Genomic DNA, 19053 nt, shown 5'->3' with positions numbered 1-19053 from the left:
CTTCTGGCCTGATGAAGTAAGAATGATGAATAGAACAGAGCTGGGATCTATTTTCCAGTTTGGATAAAATGCATTCTGCACACAAATCCAAGGAGAACGGGCTGCCCCGATGCCCAGAAAATCTTTCACTCCTGCTAGTGTTCTACGTCAACCGCAACTTAGTCTGAAAGAAAAGCTTTTTCTCTGAGAGCATCTGAGAGGTTTGCATGAAGCACTGATATCTGACATATGCAATTTTGAATAGGAGAGGAAAAAGAAAATGGCAAGGAGTTTTTAATTTTAGTGGTTTCAATTTTAATTTCCGTGCACTTTTTCAAAACTTGTCAGCTCAAATGCCCATCAACATCTTTTAGTCATCTGTAAGTCAGTATTCATATAAAATGTGCTTCAAATCCAAAGAATTTCAAATTTGCACTCCAAGCTTCTATGCCTAGATTTATGATTTCCTACACATATTAGATGAAAGGAAGGCCTTTTTTACTGTGGGAGTGCTGGAACACTGGAACAGGTTGCCCAGAGAAGTTGTGGGTGTCCCATCCCTGAAAGTATTCAAGGTCACCTTGGACGGGGCTTGGAGCAGCAACAAAGGAGAAGCTTGATGGTAGAGAAACAAAGTTGGACTATAGAAGAAACTCGGATTGAAGTATAGGATCAAGTTTTCTCTCAGCTCTTGGGGTAAATTCAAAGTTGTACAAAATGACATTTATCTGTGCTATTCACTACTGTAACAGAAAGTTTCATGAAAACTGTACAGAAGATAGTAAATTTTAAAAGAGATAAGAATTACAGCATAAAATCCATGGGATAGGTTACAACATGAGACACTCTCTAAGAGAAAATCTCTGTGTTTCAGCACTTCATCGGGGTAAGATTTCATGAAGTGCCAAAGAAGGCGGCAAAATATCATTCGGGACATTATTTACTGGAATTCAGCCTGGCCATTAGTAGGAACTGCCTTTGAACATATCATGTAGATATACCACACACACTTTCCCTTCACTGAAAAATTACTGTTTACAACAAATAAGCAATTGACGATCAAAATTGATTGAAAGCATCTTAAACATGTCAAGTATTTCATTGTAGATGATCTGTGATCCAAATGCTTCTTCCACCTTCGAGAGGGACAGAAGAATTCTTCCATATCATGATGGTTTAAAATTGTATCAACCAATGTTTTCTGCTGAAAAGATATCATCTATTTTTTTCTATTTTTGGAAGAAAATATTCCTAGACATACAACAGGTGAGAACTAAGTAATTTTAAAGAAACAAATGAAATGAAAATATTCTGTAAATAGAATGAAATGAAAAGCTGTGTTTTAAATAGGAGCTAAATATTAAACAGAATTTTTGTACCAGGCATTTGAATTACTGCACCAGCTCTTTTGCCCATCAAGAGAGGCATTTAGCATTTCAGTCTTTTCCAAGGTGTTCATGATCTGCTATGCTGATCTCTGTGTGTGCCTAGGTGTGTGTGGAGGGGGGGGCATATGAAGGGGAGTGTGTATGTTTGCTTTACAATTGTTGTGGCAGATTCATGCCTCAGCTCCACATTTTGTTTTAAAAAGGTCACACCGAGTGGATATGAAGTTTACTATCAACAAGAGATCGATTCCCAAATCATCCATTTGACTCTCCCTTATAAATCATGTGCTTTGTTGCATATTTTATCAAATATACTTTCAAGCCAGATGGAGGAAGGAGGATGTGGGAATCCCTCCACCATCTTGCAACTTTTATGTAAGTAGGTTTTCAAGAAAATCATCATTTCTCTTTTAAATATGTCTGGAACAGGCATGATGGTAGTGTCAACCTGTTGGAGTTTTTGTTGCTGGAAGAAGTTGTACAAAAGGATTGGTTTTTACATTGACCAGTTACTGAATCAAGCGCAGGAATACATTGGAAATTTAGCTGGGGGTTCCTTTTCCCAGCAGACTACTTCTAGAACGAGCTTGTACACTGAAGCTGACTCTTTTGCTCTCTTTTTGTTTCTTTCCTATTTTCTTGGCTTCTTTGCCACTATCTAGACAATTTTGGAACTTTGTTCCCAACTAAAATGGTTTCAATAGTCTGATTGTGATCATACATTTTTACAAGGAATTTTTAAAATCTTTCCTCGAGTCCAGAAAGTCAAGGACTTAGATCTTTTTCTTCCCTTATCAATATTGCCATGAAATTGATAAATAAAGACCAACTCTTTATTTTTGTTTTTAACCCACGTAGATAATTCCCATCCATTAATCCATTTTGTGGACCAATAGCTGCCATTCTGATGGAAGCTGTCACTTCTTAACAATAGGCATTCTGTGACTATGTTGACAGCACTTTGGGTGAAGATCCTAACTGGTCTTAGATATACATAGGGAGAAATTTGCTCAGCCAGTGTCAGTCTTAAGCATGCGTATCAGAAGATCTTTCTAGAGCTGGGAATTTTCCCATGAAAGGGATTCAGTTAGGGAAGAGACACTTGTGCCAGAGTTTTACATTCTTCTTGAACACTGCTTAAGGAACTTAGATGCCATGTCCATTTGGATCTCTGTCTGCACAGAACTTTGTCATGCCAGTGCTTTGAAATGCATCTTGAAGAGAATTCACTAGCACAGAATGAAAGAGAGTGGAAGGGGTTGGTGGGGCTAACCAGGCCCAACCCCCCTGCCTAAACCAGGATACCTAGAGCCTCTTGCCCAGGATTCTATCTGGGTGTACTTTTAATGTCTTCAAAGATCCAGGCTCCACAATCTTTCTGGGCAGTCTGTGCCGTGGTTCAGTCACCCTGACAGTAAAGAAACATTTACTGATGTTCAAAGGCAATCTCCTGTATTTCAGTGTGTGCCCACTGCCTCTTGTCTTTACCCTCAGCATCACTGAAAAGACACTGATTCCCTCCCCTTTGCACTATTGCTTCCATATGTATGTGTGATGCCATGTAGAGGTATGTCAAAAACCTCCCTGAAGCCCAGGCAGATAATATTCCCTTCATCTACCAGTCAAGTTGATTCATCAGAGGAGTTTAAAGTGATGTTCAGCATGAAATTCCCCTGAAAAATCATGCTAACTACATTATTTGGTCATCTGTCATGTGCCTGGCAAGGATTTCCAGGAAGAGCTGCTTCATCAACTTCCTGGGGATAAAAAAGAGGCTGGCTGGTTTGTACTATGGCGAGTCCTCTTAATTGCCTTTTTTGAAGATGGGTGTCATTTGCTAACATCCACTCTTTAGCCTCTCTTGTCGTCTACATCTTAGCAAAACGCTTTTCCACTATGTCTGGCTAGGAAAAACTGTGCCAGCACAGAAAACATCTCCCATCGTGTTCTAGAAGTTGCACGGATGTCTGCCAAGTGTTTGGCAGGAAGAAAAGAAAAGTTGTCCAAAACAGCTTCCAATCGAATGTTCCTGTGATTGGAAAAGTCAGGAGAGTGCAAAGGTACTGTTTTCTATCAGTTGGCAAGGTGCGCACACAATCCCAGTGTTGTACAGCTTGCTTCTTCACCTTCCCGAAGCTGCCGCTCTCGCCGGCTGCCGGAGCCCAAGAAGCGGCTTCTTCGCGCAAAGACGATTGTGCCGCTCACAGTGCTCTCCTTAGCGCGGCTTCTGCCGAAAGACGCCCGGCAGCGGCTCTTACCTCCGGAGAGCACCCTACCTTCGTCTTTAGCTCCTCTTCTCATCTACACCTCGGCAACAAGCTTCTCCACTATGTCTGGCTAGGAAAAACTGTGCCAGCACAGAAAACATCTCCCATCGTGTTCTAGAAGTTGCACGGATGTCTGCCAAGTGTTTGGCAGGAAGAAAAGAAAAGTTGTCCAAAACAGCTTCCAATCGAATGTTCCTGTGATTGGAAAAGTCAGGAGAGTGCAAAGGTACTGTTTTCTATCAGTTGGCAAGGTGCGCACACAATCCCAGTGTTGTACAGCTTGCTTCTTCACCTTCCCGAAGCTGCCGCTCTCGCCGGCTGCCGGAGCCCAAGAAGCGGCTTCTTCGCGCAAAGACGATTGTGCCGCTCACAGTGCTCTCCTTAGCGCGGCTTCTGCCGAAAGACGCCCGGCAGCGGCTCTTACCTCCGGAGAGCATCCTACCTTCGTCTTTCGCGTCTTTTGTAGTCTACATCTTAGCAAAACGCTTTTCCACTATGTCTGGCTAGGAAAAACTGTGCCAGCACAGAAAACATCTCCCATCGTGTTCTAGAAGTTGCACGGATGTCTGCCAAGTGTTTGGCAGGAAGAAAAGAAAAGTTGTCCAAAACAGCTTCCAATCGAATGTTCCTGTGATTGGAAAAGTCAGGAGAGTGCAAAGGTACTGTTTTCTATCAGTTGGCAAGGTGCGCACACAATCCCAGTGTTGTACAGCTTGCTTCTTCACCTTCCCGAAGCTGCCGCTCTCGCCGGCTGCCGGAGCCCAAGAAGCGGCTTCTTCGCGCAAAGACGATTGTGCCGCTCACAGGGCTCTCCTTAGCGCGGCTTCTGCCGAAAGACGCCCGGCAGCGGCTCTTACCTCCGGAGAGCATCCTACCTTCGTCTTTAGCTCCTCTTCTCATCTACACCTCGGCAAAAAGCTTTTCCACTATGTCTGGCTAGGAAAAACTGTGCCAGCACAGAAAACATCTCCCATCGTGTTCTAGAAGTTGCACGGATGTCTGCCAAGTGTTTGGCAGGAAGAAAAGAAAAGTTGTCCAAAACAGCTTCCAATCGAATGTTCCTGTGATTGGAAAAGTCAGGAGAGTGCAAAGATACTGTTTTCTATCAGTTGGCAAGGTGCGCACACAATCCCAGTGTTGTACAGCTTGCTTCTTCACCTTCCCGAAGCTGCCGCTCTCGCCGGCTGCCGGAGCCGAAGAAGCGGCTTCTTCGCGCAAAGACGATTGTGCCGCTCACAGTGCTCTCCTTAGCGCGGCTTCTGCCGAAAGACGCCCGGCAGCGGCTCTTACCTCCGGAGAGCATCCTACCTTCGTCTTTCGCGTCTTTTGTAGTCTACATCTTAGCAAAACGCTTTTCCACTATGTCTGGCTAGGAAAAACTGTGCCAGCACAGAAAACATCTCCCATCGTGTTCTAGAAGTTGCACGGATGTCTGCCAAGTGTTTGGCAGGAAGAAAAGAAAAGTTGTCCAAAACAGCTTCCAATCGAATGTTCCTGTGATTGGAAAAGTCAGGAGAGTGCAAAGGTACTGTTTTCTATCAGTTGGCAAGGTGCGCACACAATCCCAGTGTTGTACAACTTGCTTCTTCACCTTCCCGAAGCTGCCGCTCTCGCCGGCTGCCGGAGCCCAAGAAGCGGCTTCTTCGCGCAAAGACGATTGTGCCGTTCACAGTGCTCTCCTTAGCGCGGCTTCTGCCGAAAGACGCCCGGCAGCGGCTCTTACCTCCTGAGAGTGGCAGCTTCGGGAAGGTGAAGAAGCAAGCTGTACAACACTGGGATTGTGTGCGCACCTTGCCAACTGATAGAAAACAGTACCTTTGCACTCTCCTGACTTTTCCAATCACAGGAACATTCGATTGGAAGCTGTTTTGGACAACTTTTCTTTTCTTCCTGCCAAACACTTGGCAGACATCCGTGCAACTTCTAGAACACGATGGGAGATGTTTTCTGTGCTGGCACAGTTTTTCCTAGCCAGACATAGTGGAAAAGCGTTTTGCTAAGATGTAGACTACAAAAGACGCGAAAGACGAAGGTAGGATGCTCTCCGGAGGTAAGAGCCGCTGCCGGGCGTCTTTCGGCAGAAGCCGCGCTAAGGAGAGCCCTGTGAGCGGCACAATCGTCTTTGCGCGAAGAAGCCGCTTCTTGGGCTCCGGCAGCCGGCGAGAGCGGCAGCTTCGGGAAGGTGAAGAAGCAAGCTGTACAACACTGGGATTGTGTGCGCACCTTGCCAACTGATAGAAAACAGTACCTTTGCACTCTCCTGACTTTTCCAATCACAGGAACATTCGATTGGAAGCTGTTTTGGACAACTTTTCTTTTCTTCCTGCCAAACACTTGGCAGACATCCGTGCAACTTCTAGAACACGATGGGAGATGTTTTCTGTGCTGGCACAGTTTTTCCTAGCCAGACATAGTGGAAAAGCGTTTTGCTAAGATGTAGACTACAAAAGACGCGAAAGACGAAGGTAGGATGCTCTCCGGAGGTAAGAGCCGCTGCCGGGCGTCTTTCGGCAGAAGCCGCGCTAAGGAGAGCCCTGTGAGCGGCACAATCGTCTTTGCGCGAAGAAGCCGCTTCTTGGGCTCCGGCAGCCGGCGAGAGCGGCAGCTTCGGGAAGGTGAAGAAGCAAGCTGTACAACACTGGGATTGTGTGCGCACCTTGCCAACTGATAGAAAACAGTACCTTTGCACTCTCCTGACTTTTCCAATCACAGGAACATTCGATTGGAAGCTGTTTTGGACAACTTTTCTTTTCTTCCTGCCAAACACTTGGCAGACATCCGTGCAACTTCTAGAACACGATGGGAGATGTTTTCTGTGCTGGCACAGTTTTTCCTAGCCAGACATAGTGGAAAAGCGTTTTGCTAAGATGTAGACTACAAAAGACGAGAAAGACGAAGGTAGGATGCTCTCCGGAGGTAAGAGCCGCTGCCGGGCGTCTTTCGGCAGAAGCCGCGCTAAGGAGAGCACTGTGAGCGGCACAATCGTCTTTGCGCGAAGAAGCCGCTTCTTGGGCTCCGGCAGCCGGCGAGAGCGGCAGCTTCGGGAAGGTGAAGAAGCAAGCTGTACAACACTGGGATTGTGTGCGCACCTTGCCAACTGATAGAAAACAGTACCTTTGCACTCTCCTGACTTTTCCAATCACAGGAACATTCGATTGGAAGCTGTTTTGGACAACTTTTCTTTTCTTCCTGCCAAACACTTGGCAGACATCCGTGCAACTTCTAGAACACGATGGGAGATGTTTTCTGTGCTGGCACAGTTTTTCCTAGCCAGACATAGTGGAAAAGCGTTTTGCTAAGATGTAGACTACAAAAGACGCGAAAGACGAAGGTAGGATGCTCTCCGGAGGTAAGAGCCGCTGCCGGGCGTCTTTCGGCAGAAGCCGCGCTAAGGAGAGCCCTGTGAGCGGCACAATCGTCTTTGCGCGAAGAAGCCGCTTCTTGGGCTCCGGCAGCCGGCGAGAGCGGCAGCTTCGGGAAGGTGAAGAAGCAAGCTGTACAACACTGGGATTGTGTGCGCACCTTGCCAACTGATAGAAAACAGTACCTTTGCACTCTCCTGACTTTTCCAATCACAGGAACATTCGATTGGAAGCTGTTTTGGACAACTTTTCTTTTCTTCCTGCCAAACACTTGGCAGACATCCGTGCAACTTCTAGAACACGATGGGAGATGTTTTCTGTGCTGGCACAGTTTTTCCTAGCCAGACATAGTGGAAAAGCGTTTTGCTAAGATGTAGACTACAAAAGACGCAAAAGACGAAGGTAGGATGCTCTCCGGAGGTAAGAGCCGCTGCCGGGCGTCTTTCGGCAGAAGCCGCGCTAAGGAGAGCACTGTGAGCGGCACAATCGTCTTTGCGCGAAGAAGCCGCTTCTTGGGCTCCGGCAGCCGGCGAGAGCGGCAGCTTCGGGAAGGTGAAGAAGCAAGCTGTACAACACTGGGATTGTGTGCGCACCTTGCCAACTGATAGAAAACAGTACCTTTGCACTCTCCTGACTTTTCCAATCACAGGAACATTCGATTGGAAGCTGTTTTGGACAACTTTTCTTTTCTTCCTGCCAAACACTTGGCAGACATCCGTGCAACTTCTAGAACACGATGGGAGATGTTTTCTGTGCTGGCACAGTTTTTCCTAGCCAGACATAGTGGAAAAGCGTTTTGCTAAGATGTAGACTACAAAAGACGCGAAAGACGAAGGTAGGATGCTCTCCGGAGGTAAGAGCCGCTGCCGGGCGTCTTTCGGCAGAAGCCGCGCTAAGGAGAGCACTGTGAGCGGCACAATCGTCTTTGCGCGAAGAAGCCGCTTCTTGGGCTCCGGCAGCCGGCGAGAGCGGCAGCTTCGGGAAGGTGAAGAAGCAAGCTGTACAACACTGGGATTGTGTGCGCACCTTGCCAACTGATAGAAAACAGTACCTTTGCACTCTCCTGACTTTTCCAATCACAGGAACATTCGATTGGAAGCTGTTTTGGACAACTTTTCTTTTCTTCCTGCCAAACACTTGGCAGACATCCGTGCAACTTCTAGAACACGATGGGAGATGTTTTCTGTGCTGGCACAGTTTTTCCTAGCCAGACATAGTGGAAAAGCGTTTTGCTAAGATGTAGACTACAAAAGACGCGAAAGACGAAGGTAGGATGCTCTCCGGAGGTAAGAGCCGCTGCCGGGCGTCTTTCGGCAGAAGCCGCGCTAAGGAGAGCCCTGTGAGCGGCACAATCGTCTTTGCGCGAAGAAGCCGCTTCTTGGGCTCCGGCAGCCGGCGAGAGCGGCAGCTTCGGGAAGGTGAAGAAGCAAGCTGTACAACACTGGGATTGTGTGCGCACCTTGCCAACTGATAGAAAACAGTACCTTTGCACTCTCCTGACTTTTCCAATCACAGGAACATTCGATTGGAAGCTGTTTTGGACAACTTTTCTTTTCTTCCTGCCAAACACTTGGCAGACATCCGTGCAACTTCTAGAACACGATGGGAGATGTTTTCTGTGCTGGCACAGTTTTTCCTAGCCAGACATAGTGGAAAAGCGTTTTGCTAAGATGTAGACTACAAAAGACGCGAAAGACGAAGGTAGGATGCTCTCCGGAGGTAAGAGCCGCTGCCGGGCGTCTTTCGGCAGAAGCCGCGCTAAGGAGAGCCCTGTGAGCGGCACAATCGTCTTTGCGCGAAGAAGCCGCTTCTTGGGCTCCGGCAGCCGGCGAGAGCGGCAGCTTCGGGAAGGTGAAGAAGCAAGCTGTACAACACTGGGATTGTGTGCGCACCTTGCCAACTGATAGAAAACAGTACCTTTGCACTCTCCTGACTTTTCCAATCACAGGAACATTCGATTGGAAGCTGTTTTGGACAACTTTTCTTTTCTTCCTGCCAAACACTTGGCAGACATCCGTGCAACTTCTAGAACACGATGGGAGATGTTTTCTGTGCTGGCACAGTTTTTCCTAGCCAGACATAGTGGAAAAGCGTTTTGCTAAGATGTAGACTACAAAAGACGCAAAAGACGAAGGTAGGATGCTCTCCGGAGGTAAGAGCCGCTGCCGGGCGTCTTTCGGCAGAAGCCGCGCTAAGGAGAGCACTGTGAGCGGCACAATCGTCTTTGCGCGAAGAAGCCGCTTCTTGGGCTCCGGCAGCCGGCGAGAGCGGCAGCTTCGGGAAGGTGAAGAAGCAAGCTGTACAACACTGGGATTGTGTGCGCACCTTGCCAACTGATAGAAAACAGTACCTTTGCACTCTCCTGACTTTTCCAATCACAGGAACATTCGATTGGAAGCTGTTTTGGACAACTTTTCTTTTCTTCCTGCCAAACACTTGGCAGACATCCGTGCAACTTCTAGAACACGATGGGAGATGTTTTCTGTGCTGGCACAGTTTTTCCTAGCCAGACATAGTGGAAAAGCGTTTTGCTAAGATGTAGACTACAAAAGACGCGAAAGACGAAGGTAGGATGCTCTCCGGAGGTAAGAGCCGCTGCCGGGCGTCTTTCGGCAGAAGCCGCGCTAAGGAGAGCACTGTGAGCGGCACAATCGTCTTTGCGCGAAGAAGCCGCTTCTTGGGCTCCGGCAGCCGGCGAGAGCGGCAGCTTCGGGAAGGTGAAGAAGCAAGCTGTACAACACTGGGATTGTGTGCGCACCTTGCCAACTGATAGAAAACAGTACCTTTGCACTCTCCTGACTTTTCCAATCACAGGAACATTCGATTGGAAGCTGTTTTGGACAACTTTTCTTTTCTTCCTGCCAAACACTTGGCAGACATCCGTGCAACTTCTAGAACACGATGGGAGATGTTTTCTGTGCTGGCACAGTTTTTCCTAGCCAGACATAGTGGAAAAGCGTTTTGCTAAGATGTAGACTACAAAAGACGCGAAAGACGAAGGTAGGATGCTCTCCGGAGGTAAGAGCCGCTGCCGGGCGTCTTTCGGCAGAAGCCGCGCTAAGGAGAGCCCTGTGAGCGGCACAATCGTCTTTGCGCGAAGAAGCCGCTTCTTGGGCTCCGGCAGCCGGCGAGAGCGGCAGCTTCGGGAAGGTGAAGAAGCAAGCTGTACAACACTGGGATTGTGTGCGCACCTTGCCAACTGATAGAAAACAGTACCTTTGCACTCTCCTGACTTTTCCAATCACAGGAACATTCGATTGGAAGCTGTTTTGGACAACTTTTCTTTTCTTCCTGCCAAACACTTGGCAGACATCCGTGCAACTTCTAGAACACGATGGGAGATGTTTTCTGTGCTGGCACAGTTTTTCCTAGCCAGACATAGTGGAGAAGCTTTTTGCCGAGGTGTAGATGAGAAGAGGAGCTAAAGACGAAGGTAGGATGCTCTCCGGAGGTAAGAGCCGCTGCCGGGCGTCTTTCGGCAGAAGCCGCGCTAAGGAGAGCCCTGTGAGCGGCACAATCGTCTTTGCGCGAAGAAGCCGCTTCTTGGGCTCCGGCAGCCGGCGAGAGCGGCAGCTTCGGGAAGGTGAAGAAGCAAGCTGTACAACACTGGGATTGTGTGCGCACCTTGCCAACTGATAGAAAACAGTACCTTTGCACTCTCCTGACTTTTCCAATCACAGGAACATTCGATTGGAAGCTGTTTTGGACAACTTTTCTTTTCTTCCTGCCAAACACTTGGCAGACATCCGTGCAACTTCTAGAACACGATGGGAGATGTTTTCTGTGCTGGCACAGTTTTTCCTAGCCAGACATAGTGGAAAAGCGTTTTGCTAAGATGTAGACGACAAGAGAGGCTAAAGAGTGGATGTTAGCAAATGACACCCATCTTCAAAAAAGGCAATTAAGAGGACTCGCCATAGTACAAACCAGCCAGCCTCTTTTTTATCCCCAGGAAGTTGATGAAGCAGCTCTTCCTGGAAATCCTTGCCAGGCACATGACAGATGACCAAATAATGTAGTTAGCATGATTTTTCAGGGGAATTTCATGCTGAACATCACTTTAAACTCCTCTGATGAATCAACTTGACTGGTAGATGAAGGGAATATTATCTGCCTGGGCTTCAGGGAGGTTTTTGACATACCTCTACATGGCATCACACATATATATGGAAGCAATAGTGCAAAGGGGAGGGAATCAGTGTCTTTTCAGTGATGCTGAGGGAAAAGACAAGAGGCAGTGGGCACACACTGAAATACAGGAGATTGCCTTTGAACATCAGTAAATGTTTCTTTACTGTCAGGGTGACTGAACCACGGCACAGACTGCCCAGAAAGATTGTGGAGCCTGGATCTTTGAAGACATTAAAAGTACACCCAGATAGAATCCTGGGCAAGAGGCTCTAGGTATCCTGGTTTAGGCAGGGGGGTTGGGCCTGGTTAGCCCCACCAACCCCTTCCACTCTCTTTCATTCTGTGCTAGTGAATTCTCTTCAAGATGCATTTCAAAGCACTGGCATGACAAAGTTCTGTGCAGACAGAGATCCAAATGGACATGGCATCTAAGTTCCTTAAGCAGTGTTCAAGAAGAATGTAAAACTCTGGCACAAGTGTCTCTTCCCTAACTGAATCCCTTTCATGGGAAAATTCCCAGCTCTAGAAAGATCTTCTGATACGCATGCTTAAGACTGACACTGGCTGAGCAAATTTCTCCCTATGTATATCTAAGACCAGTTAGGATCTTCACCCAAAGTGCTGTCAACATAGTCACAGAATGCCTATTGTTAAGAAGTGACAGCTTCCATCAGAATGGCAGCTATTGGTCCACAAAATGGATTAATGGATGGGAATTATCTACGTGGGTTAAAAACAAAAATAAAGAGTTGGTCTTTATTTATCAATTTCATGGCAATATTGATAAGGGAAGAAAAAGATCTAAGTCCTTGACTTTCTGGACTCGAGGAAAGATTTTAAAAATTCCTTGTAAAAATGTATGATCACAATCAGACTATTGAAACCATTTTAGTTGGGAACAAAGTTCCAAAATTGTCTAGATAGTGGCAAAGAAGCCAAGAAAATAGGAAAGAAACAAAAAGAGAGCAAAAGAGTCAGCTTCAGTGTACAAGCTCGTTCTAGAAGTAGTCTGCTGGGAAAAGGAACCCCCAGCTAAATTTCCAATGTATTCCTGCGCTTGATTCAGTAACTGGTCAATGTAAAAACCAATCCTTTTGTACAACTTCTTCCAGCAACAAAAACTCCAACAGGTTGACACTACCATCATGCCTGTTCCAGACATATTTAAAAGAGAAATGATGATTTTCTTGAAAACCTACTTACATAAAAGTTGCAAGATGGTGGAGGGATTCCCACATCCTCCTTCCTCCATCTGGCTTGAAAGTATATTTGATAAAATATGCAACAAAGCACATGATTTATAAGGGAGAGTCAAATGGATGATTTGGGAATCGATCTCTTGTTGATAGTAAACTTCATATCCACTCGGTGTGACCTTTTTAAAACAAAATGTGGAGCTGAGGCATGAATCTGCCACAACAATTGTAAAGCAAACATACACACTCCCCTTCATATGCCCCCCCCTCCACACACACCTAGGCACACACAGAGATCAGCATAGCAGATCATGAACACCTTGGAAAAGACTGAAATGCTAAATGCCTCTCTTGATGGGCAAAAGAGCTGGTGCAGTAATTCAAATGCCTGGTACAAAAATTCTGTTTAATATTTAGCTCCTATTTAAAACACAGCTTTTCATTTCATTCTATTTACAGAATATTTTCATTTCATTTGTTTCTTTAAAATTACTTAGTTCTCACCTGTTGTATGTCTAGGAATATTTTCTTCCAAAAATAGAAAAAAATAGATGATATCTTTTCAGCAGAAAACATTGGTTGATACAATTTTAAACCATCATGATATGGAAGAATTCTTCTGTCCCTCTCGAAGGTGGAAGAAGCATTTGGATCACAGATCATCTACAATGAAATACTTGACATGTTTAAGATGCTTTCAATCAATTTTGATCGTCAATTGCTTATTTGTTGTAAACAGTAATTTTTCAGTGAAGGGAAAGTGTGTGTGGTATATCTACATGATATGTTCAAAGGCAGTTCCTACTAATGGCCAGGCTGAATTCCAGTAAATAATGTCCCGAATGATATTTTGCCGCCTTCTTTGGCACTTCATGAAATCTTACCCCGATGAAGTGCTGAAACACAGAGATTTTCTCTTAGAGAGTGTCTCATGTTGTAACCTATCCCATGGATTTTATGCTGTAATTCTTATCTCTTTTAAAATTTACTATCTTCTGTACAGTTTTCATGAAACTTTCTGTTACAGTAGTGAATAGCACAGATAAATGTCATTTTGTACAACTTTGAATTTACCCCAAGAGCTGAGAGAAAACTTGATCCTATACTTCAATCCGAGTTTCTTCTATAGTCCAACTTTGTTTCTCTACCATCAAGCTTCTCCTTTGTTGCTGCTCCAAGCCCCGTCCAAGGTGACCTTGAATACTTTCAGGGATGGGACACCCACAACTTCTCTGGGCAACCTGTTCCAGTGTTCCAGCACTCCCACAGTAAAAAAGGCCTTCCTTTCATCTAATATGTGTAGGAAATCATAAATCTAGGCATAGAAGCTTGGAGTGCAAATTTGAAATTCTTTGGATTTGAAGCACATTTTATATGAATACTGACTTACAGATGACTAAAAGATGTTGATGGGCATTTGAGCTGACAAGTTTTGAAAAAGTGCACGGAAATTAAAATTGAAACCACTAAAATTAAAAACTCCTTGCCATTTTCTTTTTCCTCTCCTATTCAAAATTGCATATGTCAGATATCAGTGCTTCATGCAAACCTCTCAGATGCTCTCAGAGAAAAAGCTTTTCTTTCAGACTAAGTTGCGGTTGACGTAGAACACTAGCAGGAGTGAAAGATTTTCTGGGCATCGGGGCAGCCCGTTCTCCTTGGATTTGTGTGCAGAATGCATTTTATCCAAACTGGAAAATAGATCCCAGCTCTGTTCTATTCATCATCCTTACTTCATCAGGCCAGAAGATTCTGTGAAAAGTAGCCTGTGGACCTTGAAGACAGCGCATGTGAACCAGATGAGAGGTGATAGAGAAGTTGAGGGAGAGAAGAAAGAGCATGAGGCTGAAACCAGAAAGTATTTCTCCACGTGATCATGGAAGATTGCAGGAGCCACTTGGTACTATCAAACCAGCCCAACTTGGCACTTGTGCCACCTTGGGTCTGGGAGCCATGTTGCATATCGTGCATTTTAAGGAGCCAGCTGGCCACACCCAGCCATATGCCCCCAAACACAAACCAAGGCCCTTTTCTCTGGCAAACAAAACTCAGCTGCCCTGCTTCTGGATGGCAGATTGCAGGAACCACTTGGTACTATCAAACCAGCCCAACTTGGCACTGGTGCCACCATGGGTCTGGTCACCATCCTGCCTATTGTAGCTTTTCAGGAGCCAGCCGGTCACTCTCAGCCATAGGCCCCCAAACACAAACCTCGGCCCGTTTCCCTGGCAAACAAAAGTAAGCTGCCCCGCTTCTGCATGGCAGATTGCAGGAGCTACTTAGTACTATCAAATCAGCCCGACTTGGCACAGGTGCCACCTTGGATCTGGGAACCATCCTGTGTATCGTGGATTTTCAGGGGCCAGCCGGCCACTCTCAGCCACATGCCCCCAAAAACAAACCACGGACCTTTTCTCTGGCAAACAAAAATCAGCTGCCCCACTTCTGGATGGCAGATTGCAGGAGCCACTTGGTACTATCAAACCAGCCCAACTTGGCACTGGTGCCACCTTGGGTCTGGGAACCATGCTGCGTATTGTACATATTCAGGAACCAGCCGAACACTCCCAGCCACAGGCCCCCAAACACAAACAACGGCCCTTTTCTCTGGCAAACAAAACTCAACTGCCCCTCTTCTGGATGGCAAATTGCAGGACGCACTTGGTACTACAAAAAGAGCCCGACTTGGCAGTGGTGCCACCTTGGCTCTGGGAACCATCCTGCGTATCGAGCATTTTAAGGAGCCAGCCGGCAATTTCCAGCCGTATGCCCCAAAAAGAAACCATGGACCTTTTCTCTGGCAAAAAAAACTAAGCTGTCCCGCTTCTGGATGGCAGATTGCAGGAGTTACTTTGAACCATACAACCAGCCTTACTTGGCACTGGTGCCACCTTGGATCTGGGAACCATCCTGCCTATCGTTGATTTTCAGGGGCCAGCCGGCCACTCTCAGCCATAGGCCCCCAAACCAAAACCTAGGCCTATTTCTCTGGCAAACAAAAGTAAGCTGCCCTGCTTCTGGATGGCAGATTGCAGGAGACACTTGGTACTATCAAACCAGCCCGACTTGGCACTGGTGCCACCTTGGATCTGGGAACCATGCTCTGTATCGTGGATATTCAGGGGCCAGCCGGCCACTCTCAGCCATATGTCCCCAAACAGAAACCTCGGCCCGTTTCTCTGGCAAACAAAACTCAACTGCCCCTCTTCTGGATGGCAAATTGCAGGATGAACTTGATACTAAAACCGCAGGCCGACTTGGTAGTGGTGACACCTTGGGCCTGGGAACCATCATGCGTATCGAGCATTTTAAGGAGCCAGCCGGCCACTCCCAGCAATATGCCCCCAAAAACAATCCACGGAATTTTCCTCTGGCAAACAAAAATCAGCTGCCTCGCTTCTGGATGGCAGATTGCAGGAGCCACTTTGCACCATCAAACCAGCCCGACTTGGCACTGGTGCCACATTGCATCTGGGAACCATGCTGCCTAGCGTGGATTTTCAGGAGCCAGCCGGCCACTCTCAGCTATATACCCCCAAACAAAACCCACGGCCCGTTTCCCTGGCAAACAAAATTAAGCTGCCCCGCTTCTGGATGGCAGATTGCAGGACGCACTTGGTAGTATCAAACCAGCAAAACTTGGCACTGGTGCCACCTTGGGTCTGGGAACCATCCTGCGTATCGTGGGTTCAAAGGAGCCAGCCGGTCACTCCCAGCCACAGGCCCCCAAATACAAACAATGTCGCTTTTCCCTGGAAAACAAAACTCGCCTGCCAACTTTTTGATGGCAGATTGCAGGAGCCACTTGGTACTATCAAACCAGCCCAACTTGGCACTGGTGCCACCATGGGTCTGGTAACCATCCTGCCTATTGTAGCTTTCCAGGAGCCAGCCGGTCACTCCCAGCCATAGGTCCCCAGTCACAAACCTCGGCCCGTTTCCCTGGCAAACAAAAGTAAGCTACCCCGCTTCTGGATGGCAGATTGCAGGAGCCACTTGGTACTATCAAACCAGCCCAACTTGGCACTGGTGCCACCTTGGGTCTGGGAACCATGCTGCGTAACACAGATTCTAAGGCGCCAGTCGGCCACTACGAGCCACAAGCCCCCAAACACAAACAACGGCGCTATTCTCTTGCAAACAAAACTCAACTGCCCCTCTTCTGGATGGCAAATTGCAGGACGCACTTGGTACTATAAAAACAGCCCGACTTGGCACTGGTGCCCCCTTGGGTCTGGGAACCATCCTGCGTATCGATCTTTTTAATGAGACAGCCGGCCACTCCCAGCCATATGCCCCCAAACACAACCCACGGCCCTTTTCTCTGGCAAACAAAACTCAACTGCACCGCTTCTGGATGGGAGATTGCAGGAGCCACTTGGTACTATCAAACCAGCCCGACTTGGCACTGGTGCCACCTTGGGTCTGGGAACCATCCTGCGTATTGTGGGTTGTCAGGAGCCAGCCGAACACTCTCGGCCACAGACCCCAATTAAAAACAACGGCCCGTTTCACAGGCAAACAAAACTCAGCTGCCCCGCTTCTGGATGGGAGATTGCAGGAGGCACTTGGTGTAATCAAACCAGCCCGACTTGGCACTGGTGCCACCTTGGGTCTGGGAACCATCCTGCGTATCGTGGATTCTAAGGAGCCAGCCGGCCACTCCTAGCCACAGGCCCCCAAACAAAAACCTAGGCCTATTTCTCTGGCAAACAAAAGTAAGCTGCCCTGCTTCTGGATGGCAGATTGCAGGAGACACTTGGTACTATCAAACCAGCCCGACTTGGCACTGGTGCCACCTTGGATCTGGGAACCATGCTCTGTATCGTGGATATTCAGGGGCCAGCCGGCCACTCTCAGCCATATGTCCCCAAACAGAAACCTCGGCCCGTTTCTCTGGCAAACAAAACTCAACTGCCCCTCTTCTGGATGGCAAATTGCAGGATGAACTTGATACTAAAACCGCAGGCCGACTTGGTAGTGGTGACACCTTGGGCCTGGGAACCATCATGCGTATCGAGCATTTTAAGGAGCCAGCCGGCCACTCCCAGCAATATGCCCCCAAAAACAATCCACGGAATTTTCCTCTGGCAAACAAAAATCAGCTGCCTCGCTTCTGGATGGCAGATTGCAGGAGCCACTTTGCACCATCAAACCAGCCCGACTTGGCACTGGTGCCACATTGCATCTGGGAACCATGCTGCCTAGCGTGGATTTTCAGGAGCCAGCCGGCCACTCTCAGCTATATGCCCCCAAACAAAACCCACGGCCCGTTTCCCTGGCAAACAAAATTAAGCTGCCCCGCTTCTGGATGGCAGATTGCAGGACGCACTTGGTAGTATCAAACCAGCAAAACTTGGCACTGGTGCCACCTTGGGTCTGGGAACCATCCTGCGTATCGTGGGTTCAAAGGAGCCAGCCGGTCACTCCCAGCCACAGGCCCCCAAATACAAACAATGTCGCTTTTCCCTGGAAAACAAATCTCGCCTGCCAACTTTTTGATGGCAGATTGCAGGAGCCACTTGGTACTATCAAACCAGCCCAACTTGGCACTGGTGCCACCATGGGTCTGGTCACCATCCTGCCTATTGTAGCTTTCCAGGAGCCAGCCGGTCACTCCCAGCCATAGGTCCCCAGTCACAAACCTCGGCCCGTTTCCCTGGCAAACAAAAGTAAGCTACCCCGCTTCTGGATGGCAGATTGCAGGAGCCACTTGGTACTATCAAACCAGCCCAACTTGGCACTGGTGCCACCTTGGGTCTGGGAACCATGCTGCGTAACACAGATTCTAAGGCGCCAGTCGGCCACTACGAGCCACAAGCCCCCAAACACAAACAACGGCGCTATTCTCTGGCAAACAAAACTCAACTGCCCCTCTTCTGGATGGCAAATTGCAGGACGCACTTGGTACTATAAAAACAGCCCGACTTGGCACTGGTGCCCCCTTGGGTCTGGGAACCATCCTGCGTATCGATCTTTTTAATGAGACAGCCGGCCACTCCCAGCCATATGCCCCCAAACACAACCCACGGCCCTTTTCTCTGGCAAACAAAACTCAACTGCACCGCTTCTGGATGGCAGATTGCAGGAGCCACTTGGTACTATCAAACCAGCCCGACTTGGCACTGGTGCCACCTTGGGTCTGGGAACCATCCTGCGTATTGTGGGTTGTCAGGAGCCAGCCGAACACTCTCGGCCACAGACCCCAATTAAAAACAACGGCCCGTTTCACAGGCAAACAAAACTCAGCTGCCCCGCTTCTGGATGGGAGATTGCAGGAGGCACTTGGTGTAATCAAACCAGCCCGACTTGGCACTGGTGCCACCTTGGGTCTGGGAACCATCCTGCGTATCGTGGATTCTAAGGAGCCAGCCGGCCACTCCTAGCCACAGGCCCCCAAACAAAAACCTAGGCCTATTTCTCTGGCAAACAAAAGTAAGCTGCCCTGCTTCTGGATGGCAGATTGCAGGAGACACTTGGTACTATCAAACCAGCCCGACTTGGCACTGGTGCCACCTTGGATCTGGGAACCATGCTCTGTATCGTGGATATTCAGGGGCCAGCCGGCCACTCTCAGCCATATGTCCCCAAACAGAAACCTCGGCCCGTTTCTCTGGCAAACAAAACTCAACTGCCCCTCTTCTGGATGGCAAATTGCAGGATGAACTTGATACTAAAACCGCAGGCCGACTTGGTAGTGGTGACACCTTGGGCCTGGGAACCATCATGC

Source organism: Melospiza melodia, chromosome 3 (genome assembly GCF_035770615.1).
Source record: "Melospiza melodia melodia isolate bMelMel2 chromosome 3, bMelMel2.pri, whole genome shotgun sequence".
Classification (NCBI taxonomy): Eukaryota; Metazoa; Chordata; class Aves; order Passeriformes; family Passerellidae; genus Melospiza; species Melospiza melodia.
The sequence above is the reverse complement of the archived record's forward strand: the minus strand, read 5'-3'. Positions refer to the sequence as shown.